General features: G+C 47.8%; 1 protein-coding gene across 4 annotated transcripts in view; it reads left to right on the top strand.

Annotated features, from left to right (window-relative positions):
- The window catches only part of KIRREL3 (kirre like nephrin family adhesion molecule 3), a 576,600-nt gene that overhangs the window by 240,922 nt on the left and 311,670 nt on the right, over positions 1-24,008 (top strand). The window contains exon 1 of one of the 4 annotated variants that reach the window (XM_051818705.3): positions 14,027-14,063. The exons of the other annotated variants lie outside the window; for them this stretch is intronic. The gene's annotated coding sequence lies outside the window, so the exon portion shown is untranslated. Of the gene's footprint in view, positions 1-14,026; positions 14,064-24,008 lie in introns of those variants that run through there. 4 annotated transcript variants of the gene reach the window in all.

The raw sequence follows: 24,008 nt of genomic DNA, 5'->3' as shown, positions 1-24,008 counted from the left end.
AGCAGTAGAAGATGGCCCAAGTCCTTGTGCCCCTGCACCCGCATGGGAGACATGGAAGAAGCTCCTGGCTCCTGGCTTTGGATCAGTGCAGCTTGGCTGTGGGGGTGAATCCTCGGATGGAAGATCTCTCTCTCTCTCTCTCTCTCCCTCCCTCCCTCCCTCCCTCTCTATCTTTCTCTGCTGCTCCTCTCTCCGTGTAACTGTGACTTTCAAACAAATAAATAAATCTTTAAAAAAAAAAAAAAGACTAGAGCATTGTCCATTGTTGTGGTCTCCATTTGACAGATATCTGACTGATATCCAATCAGTAAAAAGAGTGTAGAACCATGGAATGGGGTTGGGCTGGGAGGGTTTTGGTGATCATTGGAGGCTTCTCATATACCTCTGGAATCACTGATGGCTTAAAGATTGAGATACATATTTGAGAGGCAGAATGAGAGAGAGAGAGAGACAGAGTTCCATCCACAGGTTCACTCCTCAAATGCCTACAACAGCCGGGCTGGGCCAAGAACTCAGTCCAGGTCTCCCAAATGAGAGGCAGGGACTCAATTACTTGAGTCATCACCACTGTTTCCAAAAGTCTGCATTGGCAGGAACCCGGAGTCAGTAGTGAGAACCACGTATTGAACCAGGTACTGCAACATAGATGCAAGTGTCTTAACCTGAGTCTTATAATTTTGCTTAGTTCTTATCACAAATTTACTTCCTCAGCTATCCCTAGCACCACATAGAACATGCAGTACATTTTCATTAGATACCTTTGAATGTTGAGTGTCCAGGGTAGTCCCTCTCAAGAGTACAAAGGAGACACATGTGCCCAGCACTACAGTGCTTCTCCTACTCAGTCGCTTTATTACCCTCCTACCTCCAATGAATGGTCTCTGCTCCATCCACAGGAATGTCACGATTGTCACCTTTGTGTCCTCTAAGCCGATACCTTTTATTCTTTCACTTACATAACGTTTGTAACCCAGAATTCCTAAATCTATAACAAGAAACTCCCACCCTTGAAAAAAGAGCCAGAAGATTGACACAAGGGACGCTTAGATGGTTTGGTAAAAGGATTCAGGCCAAGAAAATAGGACTGTTGTCCTGGCCCAGTCTAAGAGGGAACTATACCTCTGAGTGCCATGGTTGCCCCACCCCCCAAATACAGCCATGTTTGTGAGGCCCAGAGGCCAACAGCACAAACTCTGCGCTACTGGGTAGTGTGTTCCACTCATGTGTGAAGTAACAGATGGAGTAACATGCAGGGCCTACCTTTCAAGAGAGAGGGTGTGTGAGTGTGTGCATGTGCCCATGCCAATGAAAAGTCACATACACAGACTCATGGGAGGGGTGGGAAGCTGTTTGGTGGATGGATACCTAGAGAGTTGGTAGGAACTCATGAAGTAGCAGGGTACAGGGGGTGCAGCTGAGGTGGAAGTAGAAAACCCTCAATATTTCCAGAAAAGATGCTTACCTGCACAGCCCCGAATCTACATGGCCACCTATTTGTAGCTGTGTAGCTTCCACTTGAGGCAGGAGCTGGCCCAGTGCAGTCATTTCCTTGTAACCACATCTAGCTAACAAGGAGAGGCGAGAGGCAGGACGCATGACAGGCCCGACATTTGCCAAGACCGTGGGCGCTGGCCCTGAGGGCCCCTGGACCGGAATGACCTGCTGTTGGAAGCCTTTCGTGGGGAAGCCACGTTGGGTTTCACTGTGCCCCGGGGCGTGTGGGTGAGCGGGTTAGACAGGGGAAAGTTAGCGTTTTATTCATTCTGATCTGAATCCCTTTAGAACTCAAATGGCATGCATAATCTTGCCTGTAATTAGCACTTCTGAAATATCACTGGGCATCCGTATAACTCCACCTTTCCTTGCCCTCTGCTCGAAGCAATGATGGGAGAACTTGCTGTACACAGGGAGGGGAGAACAGCGGTGCAGGAACAAAGATACCGGAAAAGAGAAGGGAAAGTCAGGAGGCAGAGGGACAGGGAGTTGGCTTGTCAGCTGCAAAGCGGGGACACGTAATCAGAGCCTGCGGTTTGCAGGGTAGAAAAGGAGTGAGAGAGTGAGGGAGCTGGAATTGACTCCATGCCTCCAGTGTATCAAGTGCTCTGGGAGCCATCCCTCCTGTACCTGTTTCATGAGTCGGGGAACTGAGGCTCAAAAGCATGGCAACTCATTCAAGGTCATACAGCAGAACACCAGGAGCAGGTTCCAGACTTCTGCTGGTCACACCCCACCATGGCTGACCTCCCAACTAACCCTGCCTGTGCTTTAACTCCTCTGCATTTGCTCATTTCTTGTCAACTTACTATGTCATTCCCATGGATTCCGTGTGAGTATATTGTGTCACTCTAGAGACACCAGCTCTATCCCTCCACCCCCCAGAAGGAGCCCTGTCATCTGTCACCTTCATAATATCTCCCACCCACCCCCAGCCCCCTACACAGAAATGCTGCCTGGTGCTGAGTAGAAGAGGACAAGTGGGTGGAGCTGCTTGGCCAAGGCCGTAGCTCAGACATGGACCTGTGTTTTGCATGTGGAGGTTGACACCACAACCACAAGACTGGTCATGGAGCGGTGACATTGCAGAACGCCAATGCTGGAAGACACTTCAGCACTCTTCTCATCTAACTCCCTCATTTGGCTCAGGGAGGAGTAGAGCTGTTCAGGATCACACAGCTGGTTAATGACAGAGCCAGGATCAGCTCCCAAACCCAGGCCAGCACTCTGGCCGCCATGGCAAGCTAGGATGGGAATTGGAACAGTGCTCCAGGCACACATAGCCCCTCTCCTCCTACCTTGTCATGCTCTCAAACTTGAATCCCCAGAGCCCTGAGTAGTGGTAGTCTATGAAAACTATGCCCAGAGTTATCAGCCACAGTCAAAGGGAAGCAAATAAGTAAAGGAGAAATTCATGGCCAAGTATGGGTTGGAGTAGCTTTTGCAAAAGATAGCCCTTAAGTCAATGGAGATTTGCCCCAGTACCTTCTTAGCTTTCAGCTACATAGAGCCTGCCAGACAGGTTGATGAAGCAGAGTATGATTCTGAAAACCTGAGTCCTCCACTGATGGTCTCCACAGCAAAGGTCTCCATCTAGGCTCATGTTATGAATGCTCAGCTTAATGCTGTAACCCAAAAAGAGTTTGTTTCTGCACCACAGGTATAGCTTCGGTCTCTGGTCCACAATGCATGCTCCAGCTCCCTCTTCCAGGCCTAGATTCTGGTCACTGAGAAGAAGAGACACAGAAGGGATGAGCATTGCCCAGAACTTGTGTGCAGCCCTTCTGCTCACTCCCCATTGACCAAGACGTGAGCACATAGCTGCAGGGAGAGCCTGTTCTGGACAGCCACAGTTTATATTAAATTTTAGGATGTCCTTTAGTAGTTAAAGAAGAGTGGACTAATGGCTATTAACAGACAATTAGTAATTTTTGTCTCAGTAATTAATGTCTTTAGACATTATTTCTAATGAACATTACACGTCTGTCTTGGAAACCCAGTCTAACCCAGTTCCCCAGGCCATGTGGTCCTGAAGCAGGCCACAGCACTCACCAGGCATCTGTGAAAGGGAAGGAAAGCCCAAATGAAAAATCAGGAGACCCAGTCTACCAGCACTTATGGGACATTCAGAACTAGACATCAGAAGATGAGGTTGGAAGTAAGGAGCAACTTCTGGGAGGGCCCTCCCCCAGAGATTTTATAGGAATGTAGGTAAAACCAAAACAAAATAATACAGATCACAACTCTGCAGTAGCCCTCAGGAGCTGAGTGGGACCTCCTGCTGTACTCCATAAGACTGGGCGACATGCAGAAACCACTGGTAATTACACCTCTACAGAAGGAGCTAGCATTAACTGTAACCGCGTTCCTGATGTAGTGACTGGACCATAGCGTCTGCTCTGGGCGTCAGGCAAGCCTTCTCTTTCTCAATCCTTCTCCCATTTCCTAATCCCACATGTCAAGGCATTTACCTTGAGCAGTCACCTGCCAATGGGCACTGGAGGACGAGGGTGCAGGGGGTGGAGTTGGGGTGGAGGAGGCTGCCCGTTCCCACAGACCTGTAAGCCAGTGAGTCATCATGCCCCACAGGCCCCAAACTCTCCTGAGAAGCCAATTTATCCCAGTCCCCTCTGGTGAGCCTCGGGGGGAGTCTGTCAGCAGCCTTCCCTGGGCCAAGTGCAGGGTTCTGACAGCCTGTTACCATCCCTCTCCCTGAGGCCTTGCATGGCTCCAAGTCTCTGTCAACCCCATTTCTGCCTTGGTTTCCTCGTTTGTGAAGTAGGAACGATAACTAATTTAACAGAAGCAGTGTTAAAGGAGAGACTTTGATAGTATAGAATTAAGAGATAAAAATCATTTTTTTCTACTCCAAAGGGTCAAGTGACTCCCTGATGCACACCTGGCCCTCTTAGGAAGCCCAGACAGCACCCAATGCACTCAAAGGAAATGCAATCAAAAAGTCCATTTTAAATGGTTTTCTTTGGTAGTTCCTGTTCTCTGAATCAGCTTTCAAGTGTTTCATTGCAAGAGGTCGCAGCCTGTTTTGTATGGGTTAAAAAAATAGCAACGTGCCATACTTCATATCGGTCAAAGCTTTTTCTGCTACAGAAGCAGTTTTGAGGAAGAAATTGTCATCTAGTCCCACAGTTATGCAAATAGGATGGTTATTTTTGACTCCGGTAAATAATAGTTCTGCATGCACCGACACTGTTTTCTTACCTTATCATGCAAGGTATCAAGTCATAATTTAGGTGTTTGTAAGTGATTAGCATTTTGGGGCTACGGCAAGCAATTTGTGCAGTGTTTCCCATCTATCTTCTGCCTTGGAAAGGTGATTAGCACTTTGGTGGGGAGAGGGGAGAGCAGGTCTCACAAATTGCTTCTTTGATCACAGTAAATCAAGATGTCTGACGGGATGATTGGCTGACATATGGATCCAAGCCGTTCCTTGCTTGTCCCATCCTCAGGTTGGGATTAACTTGGGCTACCTTTATCAGAAATTCATCTGACTCCTCTTCAAATGGTTTGAAAATAATTACCCCTCAAAATAGTATTACTACAAATTATTTCATGCAGAACAAAAAATAGAATGAAAAATGTACATCTGACACTGGTAATACAGCAAACATGATACTGTTACAAAACCTTGAAAAGATGGCAAGACAGCATTTCCAGCCCACTCTAAAAATGGCTAATTGAGAAAGATTCCTTTACGTTCGTGCTCTTACTTGCCTCGGCAGCTTTACAAGTTACTGGCTAGTACGTTGAGAGCCTTAGTAGCCAAGGACAGGAGCTCAGCCAAATAATGTCACCGTAGGAACCCTGGTGTCCTCCTGCATAGCTGTCTTGGAAGCCTTTCTGACTAATTAGTGATTATCTTGTTATGCAAATGAGCATCTCCTGATTGACAACAGCTTCTATCTTTTCCTCACCTCCCTTGTCATGAGGCTAACTGAATGGGTGTTTGTAGTCCAACTCAGAAAGAGAGAATGATAAAATTTTACAGAGATCACATGGTGTAGTGTCTGAACTTACAGATGAGGAAAGCGAGTCTTCAGTCGTTGGGATCCTTGCTTAGGACCCTAAATTTTGCTAGGAACAAAGTTGAGCTTAATTTCATATGTTTCAATCTCAAGTAGACTTTTTATTTTCTATTTCTAAGGTTGATTTCCAGCTGTAAACATTGGGATCCTACTATAGCAACAGGAAACAAGGGTTGATATAATGAAAAGTGTCACCAGACCAAGGACTCAAAAGACCCCCAAGGACCTCGTTTTTGAGGGAACTCTAGAATCTCTGGGCTCCTACCCAACCTGTGAGCGTCCAGCCTTTTCCCAAGGGAAAGACTGTACCTTCTAACAGCATCAGAACAGGAAGCTGACATGACTTTCAGGAGCCCTTGAAACACTTTCTCTACAGTGATCAAGAAATTGCCAAGGTTTTCATTTCCCGTCCCAGAGGCTGAGCCAAGGCTCATGGTGTCAGTCGTAGCGAATCTGTGTTAGGAAACCTCCCGCACTTCTGAATTGTCGGGACCTGCTTTTTCTTTTCTTTCTTCCTTTTTCCAATCCTCTTTGTAATCATCTCAAAGCCAAGGGCTCATTTCCACCAGAACTTTAAACATTGTGCCTTTATGTAGCACAGCTTTTAATTTTCCTCCCTAACAGAAGTGATTGTTTATGTTGTAAATGCCACATTAGTCTCCATGAAATGGAGATGGAATTGATTTTCATTTCGGAGATTTCACAGCTTGCCCCAGAACTTTATGCTTGATTGCCAATGCTCAGAAACGCATGGGCTTCTGAGAGGTTCAGAAATGATGTGTGTAACATGGCATATAAAAAATGTGAGACTTGGAGCCACGTTTGTTGGAAGACAGACCCCCAAGTCTCAGTAGATGTGTCTGGTCAGGCACTCAAGGGAACCAACATTATCAAGACAAGTGATGTCTTCCAGAAATGAACTTCATTCCCAAGTCAGCTCCCCTACGATTCCTCCAGGTTCCCAGAGAGTCTGGAGGATTTTTCCATCAATCCCTTCTTGCAGCAAACACTTCTAAAGCCCCATGCCCAGAACTGCAAAGGCATTATGGGAGGAGGGAAAGGGGAAGCTTAGAGTCTTAATTGGAGAGAAAAAGCACAGGGCACCGCAGTGAATGTAGGAAGAACATGGAGTAGTCCTCCAAACTTAATTCAGCATACACACTGCACAAAGCAAAGGGGAAGGGAGAAGGCTGGGCTGGCACGTTAGCAGTGGACGTGGGATGGAGGACAGATGTCAGATTGATCCAAAGGAAAGGTCTTTTGTTGCCAGGTCTCCCCTGCTGCCCAAAGAGCTGCCGCCCCCTCCTCCTCGGGGAACCTGTTGCTTGTCACCGCCAAAGCCAAGATGAGCAGATGGTTCCAGTCTCTTCCAGGGCTGTGAGATAATGCCACTGGCATTCCATGGGTTTGGGCGGATGGTCAATCTGTCCTGCTCTTGGTCACTGGCTGGCCGTACAGGAGACATGCCATCCAGGGCAGCTGCCATCCTCGCATCTGCCTCGTTTGTCCTGAGCCCTCCTGGACTCCCCTTCCTCTTCAAGAACCGCCCCCCAACTAGAGGTCTTAGAATACAGTTGACGTTCCATTCAGTTCCATTCAATGAAGACATTCATGATCATTCTATTTATCATCTGTTACAGTTGCCAGGCCACTTTGAAGCGTTTGCATTTAAATACGGGGTGGGCAGAGCCGCATTCAGCAGCTCACAATTTCCATGGCACTGCTGGGGGCGGAGTAGTCGGCTGGAAGACATCAGGGGAATCTTATTTTGAATGATTATCATCATTGTTAATTTGAACATTTCTACTTAATTATGTCGAGCTCCATTGAGTTATAAATATGTATATATTAATGTTAACAATATGAGCTTTATTGGCCAAATACATAATCGGTGATTAAAACAGAGATCTCCTGATATGCCTACAACTGCCACCCTAAATTAACGAGGAGGAGTGAAAGAGCCCTGTTCCTTGGCCAGTCGGTTAATGACACCTTTCTTTATTTCAAGATAACAACTGGATGGGATTGAACAGTCCTGGACGAGGTTCTAGCACTGGGTGCTGAGGGGAGGGGCTACCTCTCTGAGTGGTGGAGTGGAGTGAGTATTCAGGGTAGGAGTAGAGGGTCGGGGGGGAGGCAAATGGGTGGCATGGAGGAGACTGGCTTGAAGCTGCCAGGAAGACACAGTTTGGAAGGAAAGTTGAGATTGGAGCATCGTTGAGGAAAATTCCTGGGTGACAGGAGTTGGCTGCAGGGGCCACAGGCACCCAGGGAACTTGGCACTGTGCTAAGCAGACTTTCAGCTGCCACAGGCCCTGTTCTCTTTCTTTGTTAACTTTCTGGTATGTTTCTTTTTTGGGAGAGAGCCAGGGGAGGAAGTGCCTTCATCAAGTCCAGCTCTCGGTTTGCATGGCAGAGTGGTATTGATTTTCCAGCCACAACTGCTGAAAATTAGAATTTTTTCATGAAGCTAGGTTCTTTTCTTGCCCTGTCCATTATCTTTTTAAATATGATTACCTGCACTTCAGGGCTTCATGGCTAAAATCACAATGAACTTCCCCACCCACTCCAATACACGGGATCAAGAAGGGACTGCCTGCAGCCCATGTCTATGGCTGAGCAGGGCAGGCCAGAGCCTTGGGATGGAATCTATTTTTCCCCCTCTAGTGACTTTAATACCCTATCTGTGGGCCACAGACTTATTGACTTACTACTAATTTTCTTGTCAGGGTAATTCTTCCAATCAAGATTTAAAACAAATGAAGAGGTTACTAAAGTGTGGGAGATTGAAGCCTAATACTTCTTTTTAATTTGATTAAGATACTCTTAGCTGGCTTCTTTGGGGCCAATTTAAGCCTGCACAAACCCTCCTTAAAGGGCCAGGCTTGTTTGTTTCAAGCAAACACCTTTCCCTCACATCTGCCTCCCCCTGCTGTGTATTTGCTCACCGGGAAGCGGAAATAGATTCTTCCCACAGCATCAACGTGCAGGCAGCTGCTCAGTGCAATTTTCTTCAATGTCTTGCCACAGAAAAAGAGACCAGTCATTTCCTAACTGGTGATTTGGGGTGACCTATATTTTAGGAAACTGGTGGATTCACCATTAGCTCTTCTCTTCCCAACCTGTAGACCCAACACCTTAATAGGGAACCGCACTTAGAGGAGAGATTATGGAGAAAGAGGACAGAGCACAGCCACCTGACACAGGCGCCCTGGTGCCTTTCACACTGGTCTTTTATGTTGGTCTCTGCTCTCTGTTGCTTCTCCAGTGAGATTGACCGCCCCTGCCCCCATCAGTGCTTGGGGAAGAAGTTATCCAGCTTGCAGACCTTGTGTCCATTCTGATATTTTCAGTGCATGTCCATTCACGTTGTCTAAAGCTCGCCAGTAGAACATCCAGCCTGGATCTGCCATCTGAGTTGAAGACCAGAGGCAGACAGACAGAGTGCATGGAGTCAGAGACATGGGTCCCAGGGAGTACTGTTTTCAGCACAGAACATCTTTATTTTCCATCAAGTTTTCCTTTAATCTCGCTTTCTATTAAAAATCTTCTCAAAGCTAATGCAATAAATTTAGATCTGTAGCCAGATGCAAAGCAAAACTTTTGGCAGGGAATACTCTATCAAAAGACACTGCAAATGAAATATGCTCTCCCTTGGGGATTATTCTACAGTTTAATTTAATTTGATATTTCAAATTAAATTAATTCAAATGGTTATGCAGTTTCCAGGGAAAACAGACTTCGTTTATGATGCTCTGCCACCAAATTGTTTAGCAGCCATCATCCATCTCACATTGTTAGCAAAGACTGATAAATAGTGACAAGGTAGGCACTTCCCCTCATTTCCCAGCCCCTGTGTTAAATAGAACACACACAAACCTTTCCAACACCACACATGATCTCACTGGGTGACATAAATATTTATTAAACAGTTCTAGTAAGACTGACACTAGCTGTGGACTCTTCCATCTAATCATTTCCAAGCATGTAACGGAGGTGCATGGAGCCTCACGAGGGAGTAGATGAGATGATTCCCATTGTGTAGATAAAGAGGCAGGAGGTGAGGGGATGACCCAGAGTCATCCAGGGTACCTGGGACAGAGGCAGACACGCAGACCCAGTACCCAGGTTCTTGATGCTCTGCTAACCGGGTGATGCTCCCACCTGAACTAGATCTGTACCATTCAAGAAACTAGAAAATTGAATTGCTATTAAGCATTCCATCTGGAGAGGTGGAAAGAGGACTCCTGTCCCCAGCAGTTGTCTTTTATTTAATGGTAGTTTTCAAAATCACCATTCGTGGCTGGTGTTGTGGTACAGTGGGTTAAGCAACAGCTTTCAATGCAGACATCCCTTGTCAGAGTGCCAGTTCAAGTCCTAGCTACTCTGCTTCTGATCCAGCTCCCTGTTAATGTGCATGGGAAATCAGCAAAAGATGGTCCCAGTGCTTGTGCTCCTGCCACCCCCATGGAAGACTAGGATAGAGTTCCAGGCTCCGGGTTTCAGGCTGGCCCAGCCACGACTTGTTACAGTCATTTGGGGAGTAAATAGTCAGATGGAAGATCTCTTTCTGCCTGTCTCTACCCCCCTCTATGTCACTCTACCTTTCAAATAAATAAAAAATAAATCTTTTCCAAAACATGCATCATGAAGCACAAGCATCCTATTTCTGCTTGTATTTTTAACCAAATAATCTAGGGATGAGGTCTGTCTACATTTGAGTGGTACAGGCTGAGAGGCTGTGACTCCTCAGAGTAACTGAATGACCCTTCCATCTGGTTCTGGACAGACTGCAAGCCGGAGAGGACGCCACAGGCCCCTTTGCAGCTGTGAGAGCTGCCCTGGCTGACCCGAGCTAGGCTGCTGTGATTTGAGGGGCTGCTTCTGGTGTGGGGAGTGGCATGCAAGCACTTACCAGTACTTGATGCCCTTGGGCACTTGTTTTCCCCTCTGGTTCCACAGAGCAAGTTTATTGGGCTCACACTGCTCCTAGAGTGCATTCTCCTAGTGTGACTTGAGGAAAGGAGACCCATTTTTGGAGGGCTGACACTTCTGATCCCTTCATACCCAAGAACCCCAAGGCCTCTGTGCCAAAAGAGAGCTTACCATTCCCTCCGGAGATCCTGGAGGAGCTCAGAAAGCAGATTCACTGCAGGTGTCTGCTGCTTCCTTCATCCAAGGGTGCAGGTCTTAGAGGAGCAAGGGCTGCATCTCCATCAACATCTTCCCCTGCTTCCAACACCGCCTTCCCCGCTCCACTTCCTCCTAACATCTCCAAGGAAACTCGCAGAGCCAATTTCTCTTTTTCATGCTCCCCACTTCTAGAGATCTCTCCTTGTTCAGGGGTACAGCTAGTAAGAGCCATGAATTTCAGTTTCTTTTGCAGGAGAAATGAAATTGACATTCTCTCCCATGTGAATCTCTTTTGGGGGAGGGTAGTATTCATGAGCATACCAAAGATACCCCATGCAACGGAAGCTTTGGAAATTGCACTTGAAAGAGTTAAGTGTTCTGTAGTTCTGCATCAGCCTTCAGGTACAACACCCAGTGGACTTATTCTGCTATAGGGATAATGCTATTATGCAATCATTATTATTAGCACAGTGATGATAATGTTAATTCCACAGCTACATAATTAACTCATCAGCTAGTTCGCATCTAGGATCCCTTGAACTCACAAATGCCCAGCTAATCCTGACAGTTTTTAAAGCCATCTTTTCAATTCTTGAGGAAAGGAATCCGCAAAATCCAAAGAGGAGAAGGCGCCTAAGGACAATTTCAAAAGCCAAGACCCAGAAGTAGCTTTGTGGTTTAAGAGAATAATAAGAAATGAATACCACCTATGAGCCTGGGGAATATTTTAAACACAGTATCTCCTTCCCTCTTCATAACCCAGTGACAGCCTCATTGTCCTTATTTTACTAAAAAGAAATGCAGACACAAGCAGATGAAATAGCTTGATCAAGGTCACACCCTGAGGCAGAGGTGGAATTAGAAGCCAGCTCTTTCTTATCCTAAAGCCCACATTCTTACTGACTGTAGTATTCTGTGACCCTGGCTCACAGGAAAATACAAATAGGGGCTGGCATTGTGCCACAGCATGGTAAGCAATTGCCTGTGTTGCCAGCAGCCCATATAGGAGCACCAGTTCAAATCCTGGCTGCTCCACTTCTGGTCCAGCTCCCTGCTAATGCACCTGAGAAAGCAGCAGAGGACGGCCCAAGTACTTGGACCCTTGCCGCCAATGTGGGAGACCAAGACGAACTCCCAGGCTCCTGGCTTCAGCCTGGCCCTGCCCCAGTCATCGGGCCATTTGGGAAGTGAATCTGCAAATGGAAGAGCTCTTTGTCTCTCTGCCTCTCTCTCTCTCTCTCTCTTTCTCTCTCTATATATGTGTGTGTGTGTGTGTGTGTGTGTGTGTGTCTTTGTGTCTCTCTCATCCTCTCTGTTACTCTGCCTTTCAGTTAAATAAAATCTGTAAAAAAAAAAAAAAAAAAAAAGGAGCGATACATAAATTGATGAACATGGACTTGGATCTATTTTTTTGCTTTTTGCATTCATCCTCTTTCATTTAACTCTTTCATTTTCCCCCCTCTCTGGCTTTCTCCTTCCTGTATTCAGAAAGACACTAGAATCTATTGTGATTCTCGGTCTTTCTTTTCTCTTTTTTTGCTCAAAAACAAATTTAGTAAGAATCCACTTGCAGCAGGCATTGTGATAATTACTTCGCACAGCTTTTTAACCCATGGTCACTCTTGCCCGCTAAGCACTTGCCTTCCAAAATTATTGTAATTCTCTTAGCAAACGGCTGGATGTGTAGAAAATCATCTCTCTCTGTGACAAATGCTGAAAGAATCAAGTTTATTTGGCTGGCGGAAGAGAAACTTGAGCAGTGTTTTTAACACAGCTTTCAAGTTCATAACAGAGACACTGAAAGCTTCCCAGATGCTCTCCAGAGCCAGCAAGAATGGAACAGAAGGAAAAGTGGTTCACTCAGAGCAATAGACATCCTGATTATGTATCACAACTCTGGCTGTGAGGAGTTGTTAGTCAAGGAGAGGGTGCACCAAGGCAGACTGTCCTTGAGGCCCTTTTAGAATAAGACGTTTTACTTCCTTGGGCATTTGGGCTTTAGAGAGAGTGCAGTGAACGAGCTGAGAAGGGTCATCCAGTGTGAGTCCTATGGTTCCACAGGATGCATTCAGACAGGGCGTCTATACTGTTGACATGGCGAGGAAGTTCTTTCAATTCCCTGGTAAAATCCACAGCATGGACCAAAGACAAAACAAAGCTGGACGAACAGATCCAAGTTAGACAAACTCATACTAAGATGAGAAACTTAAGTGGATTTAGAAAAACTTATCAATGTGTTGATGAGGCAGGTGCCCTATAGACCAAAGCACCCCTAGAGTGCTAGCCACTGTGGGTTTCATTAACCCACTTATGAGAACAGAGTGTATGAGCCTGGGCCACTGAGGACCTGGGCTTTGCCATTTGATGACTTGTACAATCTCTGATACATGAGAGGACTTCAAAATATTCGTGGAAAGTGGAATTAAAAAAGAAGCTTGGCCGGCGCCGCGGCTCAATAGGCTAATCCTCCACCTAGCAGCGCCGGCACACCGGGTTCTAGTCCCGGTCGGGGCGCCGGGTTCTGTCCCGGTTGCTCCTCTTCCAGGCCAGCTCTCTGCCATGGCCCAAGTGCTTGGGCCCTGCACCCGCATGGGAGACCAGGAGAAGCACCTGGCTCCTGCCATCGGATCAGTGCGGTGCGCCAGCTGCAGCGCACCGGCCGCGGCGGCCATTGGAGGGTGAACCAACGGCAAAAGGAAGACCTTTCTCTCTGTCTCTCTCTCACTGTCCATTCTGCCTGTCAAAAAAAAAAAAAAAAAAGAGAGAGAGAGAGAAAGAGAGAGAGAGGGGAGCTTATTTTGTGCCAAAAACTTTTGAAATCCTTCCACTCGTGGGGTCTTCAAATAGTTCATAGAAGATGGTTATTATATAAAAAAAGTATGCCTAGATTTCAAGTGTTATGCACCAAAATGAACATATCTTTTCATTCTCTTCCTACAAATGTTTTTAAGTATCTTGTCTCAGCTTTCTTACTTATAGAATGAAAAGCAATATGCCTTCTTTCTGTAGGGGAGGGGGTAAGTTAGATGGCATTGGTAAACCACACAGCAGAGCGCCTAGAAACGCTGATTGGTATTTCCTGGTAAAAAGTTCCAAGGAACCTTTTCAACTGCCACTTGGACTGGTGACTGCAGCCCAGCCCAGTTGCTCCCTGAAAGGCTCAGCTGCTACATTCACAGGCAAGGTCATGTGGCATTCAACGTCTGTCTCCACCAGACCCCTCCCCCTGAGCCCCCAGTTCCAAAGACAGTCAGAGTGTTCCTCTGGGAACATCAAGTGTCTTTTGGCCAAAGCACCATAATTGAGAACATCACCAATTCATGGACTGCTCCTAGGAATGTGATCATCGGGGTAGATTTGAGGAGGAAGTTCCATAGTAGAAGCCCTAAAATGGTAAGTGAAAACTTGGGTTCTGACCCTGGGGTTGACAAGGAGGCACTGGGCATGTCACTTCATTGATCTGTGCCTCGAGAACAAGAATGTTTATTTTGTGCCTAGTACCCAAGTACTCTAGTAGGCAATACCTTCCTGGTTTTACAAATGAGAAAATGAACATTGACTCAGTAAAGTTGGGACACTGATAGCAGATAGGCAAAAAGACACATGTTGGAACCCGAGACAAGCGTGCTAGCTTTCCATCACTATAACCAAGTGCCTAAGATAAGCTGCTTATGAAAAAGGAGCTTTATTGTGGCTCACACCTTTCGGCCCAGGCGAGAGTGAGGCCAGAGGTTGGCCAGAGGTTGGCCAGAGGTTGGTAATGGGGGAGCCTTGTGGAGGAGGGATCGCCTGGTGAGCCAGGTGCACATTGGTGTGGTCTCTCCTAAGAAACTCACTCCGATTAGATCATGCGGAGCATCAGCCCACAGCCTAACCCAATCTAATCACCTCCAAAAGGCCCTACATCAAGTCTCCAGCCTTAACCCAGTAACCAGTAACATAAGACTTGGGGATCAAATCTTTAACACATGGGTCTTTGGGGGATGCCCAAACTAATTTCCAAACCACAGCAATGCATGCCATCAAAACATGCACTTGTTCCCCTACCCAGCCCTGAGCTTGGTCTCCTCATGTAGAAGCTGAGGTTAGAATCTCCCGGGTCTTCCACGGCCCAGGTAGTCTGGACTTCACAGCTTCAGCCGCCAGCCTGGACTTGTTAAGCAGAGTTACAGAAGCAATCGCCAATTCCATTTCCACTTCTGTCACACCCCTTCCCTCCTTGGTATTTGTCTCTTTCTCCCATGAAGACTTGGGGGACTTTTATGATCTTATTCCTGGAGAAATAACTGTTGACTCTTTTTGTTTTTTTAAAGTAGAGGTCTTTCTTTTGGACGGGGGGTGGGGTGAGAATTGAAACAAAGAACTTTGGTTAAAAAAAGACTCTTGAAAAATGACCCTGTTTCCTTTGGAGGTGCCCGTGTATTATAATTATAAGCCATCTGTTAACCTGCTCCCCACCTGGTGCCATCTTTCTGGTTCTCAGTGGCTGGGGCGCCCAGGAGAGAACGGGTGAGAACAGAGAGGTGAGCCCTCCTTGCTCAGCACCGAGACAGAGGCAGCTTGAGCAGCCCCAGTCTGTGCAATTTAGAAAAGGTGCAGAAAACCCAAGCAAAACGTAAATACCAACAAATGTTCCAGGGATTAGCAGATAAGTCGTATCAGGAGAGCGCGAGTGAGGCAAATTTATATAGTTGAGAAAGGATCCGGCTCAGAGGGAACACAATCACAGTCTATAAATACCTCCACGAAAACAGTATAAATGAAGGAAGGAAATTAATCACCGTCACCCAAAGCCCCCAAAGCCGGGAGACGAGGTGCATTCGCTGTCAGCCTGGGGCCGGAGATGGGAAGCACAGCTGTAAAAAGTTCAGAGCCGAGAGAAGCAACTGGGCAGAGGGACCGGCTCTCTGGGAGCAGCGCCACCACGCCTGCACTGCTGAAGACTGGGGGGAATTAAATGCTAATAGGACCATGGTCCAAAGAAGCTCTGGAAGGCTGGCCGGAGGTCAAACAGGAGCACCTAAGTGGTTCTCCCACCTATGAGTCAATGAACTGAGGAGTAATTACTTGCTCTTGCAAATTGCTTGGTAAATACACTGAGTAAATCAAAGAAGCCCATTCCAACGGCAGAGGAGTGAGGGCCTGGGGAGGCCGAAGGCTAAGGCTTCCAGAAAGATCTCATGCACAGTGTCATTGGTCAGTGAGGCCGTTTATCATCACGTAGAAGGCACGCACTTGTTCTGGTTTAATGCACTTTTATTAATGCAGCTCCCCCTGCCAGACCAAAGGTGGCATCCGCTTTGGCCTCCCTGCCCCCGCCGCCTTCCCTCTCCTCCCCTCCTGCCCTCCCCAGCTCGCACACTTCCACCCCTCGTGCCCCGCCCTCCCCTCCGACAATATTAATGGTTCCTGCCGAAGAAGTACTTACCGGGAGCCCGTTTAGAGACGGCCTGGAGCGTCTGCTGGGGATAATTCTCGCCGGAGGCAAGCTCAGGAATTATTGATGAAATAACCTTTGGGGGCCTGAGTCTAGGGTTTTGCAGATGCGATGGCAAGATTATTGTTTAAGTGGGGGCTTGATCAGGCGCTGACCTAGAAAACACTGAGATCTTTTATTGCTCTCACAGCTTCCTGGGGCTGACACTGTCTTCTGCCGCGGAAGCCTTGGCAGCTCACTGGGAGAGAGAGGGAAGGGAAGTGGCCGGGAGTGGCGAGACGGTCTGCACGCCCGGGTGGTGTTGACACCGCGTGTTGCCCCAGGATGAGGGGGTCTTGGGCCTCCCTTAAGTCTCTGGAACCGGAATGGCATGAAAACACTGCAGCTTTTCGGTGACCGGTTGTGTTCACCTGAATAAGTCAACCTCCCCAGACACAAAGAGCGCATAAATCAACCACCAGGGAGGCAGTCATTACTGGAGCAGCCCTGGGTTGGAGCAGCAGCACTAAGCCTGGTTCAGATAAAGAGCGAGGCAGAGGAGAGCAGTCCTGGAGGGAGAGGGGGTTGAGCAGGTCTGGGGCCCAAGGAACAGCAACAGGGGCAGTGCCTTCCTGGGGGGCTTTGAGGTGGTCACAGGGCTCCAAGGGGTGACAGCCACCGGGAGTCCCTGCTGCAAAGGGCAGCCCTGCAGAGCAGAGGGAGAGACACAGAGCGCCTTTCACGACTTTGCCCACAGTTGTCCCCTGGCCCCACTTCCTTACTCCCTTGATTTTTTACTGAGCACCTTCTCTGTGCCAGGAGAGTCCAGAATAACTGCGGGAGCCTCAAGATGCTCCAGGGAGAGAGCCCCAGTCACACTGGGTTCCTCACACCTCCAGAGAGGGACACGCAGAGCCTCCTCTCTGAACAAAAGCAGCAACTGCGGAGAACAATGCTTCCGGTGAACAGCAATGCTAATAGGTGAACAGGCCTTTGAAGGATGAGTAGGACTTTTCAGGTCAGGGAAGGACAATCCAGGGAGTGACCATGAGATTGAAGGACTTAATCAGGGCATGGTAAGCCAGTCCAGGGCAACTGGGGTAGGGTGCTACAGGGGAAGCACATGAGACAATAACATTAACCTTCTTTTACGTATTTATTTGAAAGGCAGAGTGACAGAGAGAGAAGGAGAGAGACAGAGATCTTCCATCTGCTGGTTTACTCCCCAGGTGGCCACAATGGCTAGGGCTAGACAAGGCGAAAGCCAGAAGCCAGGGACTTCATCCGGGTCTCCTACATGGGTGACAGGGATCCAAGCACTTGGGCTATCCTCAGCTGCTTTCCCAGGCACAGTAGCAAGGAGCTAGATCAGAGTCAGAGCAGCCAGGATGCAAACCTGCACTCAGATATGGGATGGCTGTGTCACAGGCAGCGGCTTAACCACTGTACCACCACACCAACAGCCCCTGATTTTAACTTTCAATATTGAGGCCTTACTATCTTCTGGATAATGAGCTGAGAGCTCTACTCCCATTCTATTTATTTAATCCTCGCATAGCAACCCTCTGAAGTGGACAGTGAACATGTACTTACTTACTGAGAGTCAGGACTTCCTCAGGCAGAGTGGGGCTGTGAGGTCTGTTGGCAGGGGGTGAAGCCAAACCCCAAGCCCAGTGCTATCAATGAATCTCACTGAAGAAAGGCCAAGGAGGTTTGAGTCTTCAGAATCCAGCACACCAGAGCTACAAAGTGCCTTGGAGGCCGTTGAGGCCACCTTGCTCATTTGACAGAGAAATAAAATGAGTTAGTTACTTGGCTAAAAGGATTCCGGCATTTTAGGAGAGACTTTCAATGCTGTGTTAAGAAGGTCAGAAGCACTGGAGGCTTTGCAGCCAAGGTGTGATGTGAGCATACTTGTGCCTCCGTGTGTCCTCTGGAGCCAGTGAGATCGGGCAAGGGCAGGGCAGACTGGAGCCAGACGCCAAAAAGCATCCACGGTGAGGTCCATGAACCCCTCGCCTTCAGGCCACCCGAGCCCCTTCCCCTAGACCTCCCGAACCAGACTCTGCAAGGAAGGCACTGGAGATTTTTGAATGTGCTAGGTTTGGAGAGCAGTGAGTCAGGAAGTGGCTGCAATGTGTGCGATACTCCACGCTAGAGGAACAAGCTCCTGGTTGAGGTAGGAGACATGGGCACATAGAGGAAGAACCATGTGGTTGGGTGAGGGAAGGAGACAGGGGTATGAGATTGCTCTGGGGTTTCCAGCTTGGGTGAGTGAGTGGGTGGCTGATGATGGCAGAGCAAGGAGGGGAGGGTGCTCTGGGAAGGAGTTTAGTTCTGGAAATCTTGGATTTGATGTATTTGCAGGCCATGCCAGTAAAGACGTCTGGTGAATCACTTGAAACTCGAGTGTTTCAGGAGACAGGGGATAGTCCTTGCCTGGAGATATGAATTTGGAACTCTTGATTTATTGCTGCTTCCTGCACAAAGTGGATCCTATAGCACCAGGCAGAGTTAATCCCTTTCTCCTCTGCACTTCTGTAACACCCTGTACAACCCACACCACACTGTGGCATATTTATTTGCTTTCTGTACCTGCTCCTCCACTAAACCACAGGCTGATTAAGGGCAAGAACCCATCATTCATGTTCATATCCCCAAATGGCCAGAACACTGGCTGGCACATAGGAGACTCTTTTAAAAAAAAAATTGCTAAGTCAATAATAGAGAATAAAGCACACAGAGAAAATTAAGAAAAGTGCTGTGGATACAATGTCTGAACCATCAACATTTACTGGGTGGGTATAAGAAGGTAAGTCTGCCAAGAAACCTAACAAAAAGTGGATAGAGTAGCAGGAGAAAAAGCAAACGATAATAGAAATTAGGAGGAAGGAGACAGAGAAAATCTTTCAGGAACAACAGGGTAGCCTACAGCACGCACCATTGCAAAGAGGCTAAGGCCTGGAGGGATGGATGCACGTTCCCTTTCAAGAGGAAGGGGAGGAAGGCTGCCACCTGTTCAAAGGTGGACACCCAACACCACATCTTGCCAGATGGTTCTTTCCACAGGAGTCCAGGGAGCCTTGCATCAGGGGGTGAGGTTGTGAAGATACAGAGACGAGTCAGCCAGAAGAGTCAGTGCAGCTAAGCTTTCACGTTAGTTCATCTGAGAAAGTGATGTCCAGTGGTTGGACCACCTGAGACCACCGGGATGCCTTACCTCATCTCCTTGATCTCCCGTTTTGGTCTCTTTGGCTTGTTTTCATGCAGGCGTCTGGGAATGTGATGGGGAAAACAGAGAACTGGCGGAAATGGTTATTCCGAAAGTCCGTGGTAATGTGACCAGGCATCTGGGTCTCTTGCTGGGTTTTTGTTTTGTTTCTTCTTTCTTTCTTTCCTTTCTTGATCTTGCTTCACTAGTCTCAGCTCACGTGACCGCAGTGTAAAATTCCATTTTGTCTTTTTTCAGATGTTGAAATGCGAACCAAATGCTGTTTTTAATGAGCTGGGAAATTGTTCAGCCTTCCTTTCTCTGCTCCTTCTTCCCCTTTGAATCGCTATAGGGTGTACTACAAAGCTTCATTTGGAAGCCTACAATTTCAGAGTGGGTTTCTTTAGGCAAAAGAGGCTACCCTGGATCACAGAGATGTCACCGTAGCTCAAATTCAAAGTCTCTGCTGGAGAAACCAGGGCGTAGGGCCTGGAAAGGAGGGGCTGGAAGTATATGTTGGGTGGAGGAGGGGAGCCCCACGAAAGCTTCTCAAAGGAAGAGCCACAGGCACGGGATGCCTGGGGAGGAAGGAGGTGCCCAGGGTCTCCCTGCTGCAACTGGACACCTACCAAGGATGCACAACCCCTCCGAGGACACTTCCCCTAACAGTTCCTGCCACCTGCAGCCTGATATTCTCAAGCCACATCAGTGGCTTTCTTCAGCGATACCTTCAACCTTTCTTCAGTGTCTCCTCTGTGGCAGACACCACTTTAGGTGTCAGGGACACAGCCAGCAACGAGGCAGATTGGTACCCGCTTCACAAAGCCCTAGCTCGAGAGAGCAGCATCCGATGACTGACGTTGGCATGGGTGTTATAAATCATAGTACAGCGCCCCCTTTCCACAGTCCAGGTACATAAGGTCAGCCATTGTCTGAAAAGTTTATATGGAGGCCGGCGCCGTGGCTCAATAGGCTAATCCTCCGCCTTGCGGCACTGGCACACCAGGTTCCAGTCTCGGTTGGGGCGCTGGATTCTGTCCTGGTTGCCCCTCTTCCAGGCCAGCTCTCTGCTGTGGCCCAGGAAGGCAGTGGAGGATGGCCCAAGTGCTTGGGGCCCTGCACCCCATGGGAGACCAGGAGAAGCACCTGGCTCCTGCCTTTGGATCAGTGCGGAGCGCCTGCCGCAGCGTGCCAGCCGCGGCGGCCATTGGAGGGTGAACCAACGGCAAAGGGAGACCTTTCTCTCTGTCTGTCTCTCTCACTGTCCACTCTGCCTGTCAAAAAATAAAATAAAAATAAATAAGAAAAGGTTATATGGAAAATTCCAGAAACAAAGAATTGGTAAATTTTAAATAAGCTTTATTGCGGCATGTTGTTATAATTTTTGTTTTATTATTAGTTGTTTATCTCTTATGGCACCTGATTTATAAATTAAACAATATAATAGGTATGTATATATAGGAAAAAGCACAGTCTATATAGGACTGAGTCCTATCCATGGTTTCAGGCATCAGCTGGGAGTTTTAGAATGTAGTCCCTGGGGTTTTGGGGGACTACCTGCGATACAAGCACTCACGTTCGTCAGGTGCATAGTACCCACCAGTGCTACTACCAGCATCAGGGGGCAGAGAGCATGGAGCCCTGACTTAGACTGGAGGGCCTGGAAAAGCTCCCAGTCCTTTCCTTGGCCCCCACCTGGTGGTGCCTTCAGCCCCACTGCTCTCCAGATGCACACGTTACAAGCTGAAGTCTCTCTTCTTCCCCTAGTGCTCCCCTGATCAGTCACCAAAGCTTGGTCTTGCTTTGCTAGAGGTGCGTCCTGCATCTTCCTCCTCGCCAGTCCCCGGCCCCTCTCCAAGCCAGCCTCTGCTATCCCAGCCTCCTTGCTCTGGCCTCACTTCCGTCCTCTCTGGTCTATCTGCTGCTTCTAGCTAAGCTTTCCAGGAAGGCTGCTGCCCTGCTCCATATCTTAGTCATTTATTCTCTAGACACATACCAAAGACCATGTCTTCCCCTCCAAAATCAGTGTGTGTGCATTCCCAGAGAGAAACAGATGGTGTTTGTGTCCCTTGACTACTGATGAAGCCCATCCTCCCTATCCTGGCATCCAGGCCCTCCCCCACATTGGCAGCTTTCCTAGTTCATCTCAACCAATGGCCTGTTCACGACTTCCTCCATCACAGTTCTGCCTCCCTGGGCCCTCTGCCCCACCCCCTGCAACACTAACTGCCCCTCCCCACTTCTGCCTATCAGAATTGCACCCATCACCAAAGGTCTGCATCTAGTGTCACCTCTCCAGTGAGGCTTTCCCTGGTAAAGCCAAGTGGAAGTGCAGAAGTGGCCCCTCTCATCACTGAATTTAGTACAGGCAATAGACACACTGTACATGCGTGCATGCCCATGTGTCTCTTAGGTGCTCACGTACATGTGCCACACATACTCCTGAAGACCACCAGGATTCTGTATGTGTATGCCACTGGTGAACCTCTGCTGTAACCACCATTGGTGGGCTTCAGCCATTCTTCAGGAACTGTGCCAAACAGCTCAGCCCAGATTCTATCATGCAATCACCACCATCATTTTATGAATTAGGCCCGATAATTACATTCCAAAGTCATGGATGAGATATTTATTGCATAAATAAGGTCACACAGCTAGTAAATGGCAGGATCCAAATCTAATTCTCACCAGATCCCTTGTACGTAATAGTACACTGCCACTTATCACTCAAGAATTCGTTAAACAGCCATGGACCCTGGTTGCTTTGCTTGTGTTTGCATGCATTATGCCTTCACGGTTACATTCCCAGAACCTCACCGGGAGTCGAGAACAAAGTTTCTAAGTCAGAAAAGCTGAAACCAAAGCCCAAGAGTCTCTGTGTGTGTCTGTGTGCATGTGTGTGTTTTTCAGATTTATTTATTTATTTGAAAAGCGGAGGGAGGAAGAGAGGGAAAGAGAGAGAGAGAGAGGAAGAGAGAGAGAGAGAATCTTCTATCTACTGGTTCTCTTCCCCCAAATTGGCCACAATAGCCTGGTCTGGATGAAGCTGGAGCCAAGAGCCAGGAACTCTATCAGGGTTTCCCACGTGAGTGGCAGGGGTGAAAGTACTTGAGCCATCTTCCTCTGTTTCCCAGGTGCATTTGCAGGAAGCTAGATCCAAAGCAGAAGCGCTGGGCTCAAACCAGTGCTCTAATATGGGAGGCCAGCATTGCAAGTGGCAGCTTGACACCCTGTGCCACAATGCTGCCCCTGTCTGTTAGCAAGTGTCCCAGGTGATTCTCATACAGCTGCCCAGCCTGTTTGCAGACTGATATTATGATAACCCATCCAGCCCCACCATTCCACAAATAAGGAAACTGAGGCCCACAGTACAAGCGATTTTTGGAAGGTTAGCAGCACCCACCTCTCACTCCAAGTACCCCTCTGACTTTGGCATTTTTAGCCACCCCTTCTGATTTTCAACCTAGCTGTAGGATAAGATACAACATAGACACAGGGCAGAAAACAAACCCAGATCTCTATTGCCCTGGCTAAGGATATCTTAAACTGGTTTTCCTGACTCTGCTCTCTTAAGAAGTCCTTACTAATGGCCTCATCTCAGATAAGCTGAGGAGGGGACAGCCTCCGGACAGCTGACCTAGAAACTCCAAACCACATCTTTGACCTAAAAGTGTCTTGTGATTGGGTGTTGCTTAAGGCAGATCCTCTTCAGAGAGAAGTCATGTTGCCCAGCAACCAGTGTGTCAGCGATGTGGCAAAGCTATTGATCAATAAAGTTCTAGCCACTCCCTGAAGCTGTTTGCCTGCCTGTTTCTAAAAGCCACTGTTGGGGGCAGGAATGTGATACAAAAGTTAAAGATGTCACTTGGGAAACCCACTTTCCATATCGGAGTGCCTGGTTTGAATCCCAGCTCCGTGGCTTCTGATCCAGCTTCCTGCTCATGTGCACCCGGATAGGCAGCAGATGATGGCTCAAATACTTGGGTCCCCACCCACATAGGAGACTCAGCTTGAGCTCTGGGCTCATGTACTCAATCTAGCCCAGCCTTGGAGGTTGCAGACATTTGGAGAATGAACCAGGGAGTGGAAGATCTTTCTCTATCTCTCAATCTTTCAAATAAAAATAAAAATAAATAATTAAGTAGGCACAGCAGGTTAAGCCACCCCTGCATCCCTGGCATCCCATATGTGTGTTGGTTCAAGTCCCTGCTGCTCCACTTCCAATCCAGCTCCTTGCTAATGTGCCTAAGAAAGTAGCAGAAGATGGCACAGGTCCCTGGGCCCCTGCCACCCATGTGGTAGACCCAGAAGAAGCTCCTGGCTCCTGGCTTCAGCCTAGCCCAACCCAGTTGTTAACGACTATTTGGGGAGTGAACCAATGGATGGAAGATTTATCTCTGTCTCTCCTTCTGAGTTTCAAGTAAATAAATAAATATTTTTTAAAATTACATTAAAAGTCACTATCTTCTGATTTCTTAGCATCTCGTTAACAAATTGGAAAGAAAATAAAATTTGGATGTAGATATACCTGGATTGATGTTCCAGGTAGACCATGCGCCTGCCACTGACAAGTCATTTGCTCTCTCTGAATCTCAATTTCTTCATCCCTATGGAGAGAGGAGTTTTAAGGAAAATCTCTGGTCACTTCCAGTTCTAATATCTATCTTCTATGACTTTTTTTTATTTCCTGACCTCTGCTCTATACCAAGCT

The sequence above is a fragment of the Oryctolagus cuniculus genome, chromosome 1, assembly GCF_051225735.1.
Source record: "Oryctolagus cuniculus isolate XC-2025 breed Fujian yellow rabbit chromosome 1, ASM5122573v1, whole genome shotgun sequence".
In the NCBI taxonomy this organism is placed as follows: Eukaryota; Metazoa; Chordata; class Mammalia; order Lagomorpha; family Leporidae; genus Oryctolagus; species Oryctolagus cuniculus.
This window is presented reverse-complemented; position numbering and strand designations above follow the sequence as displayed.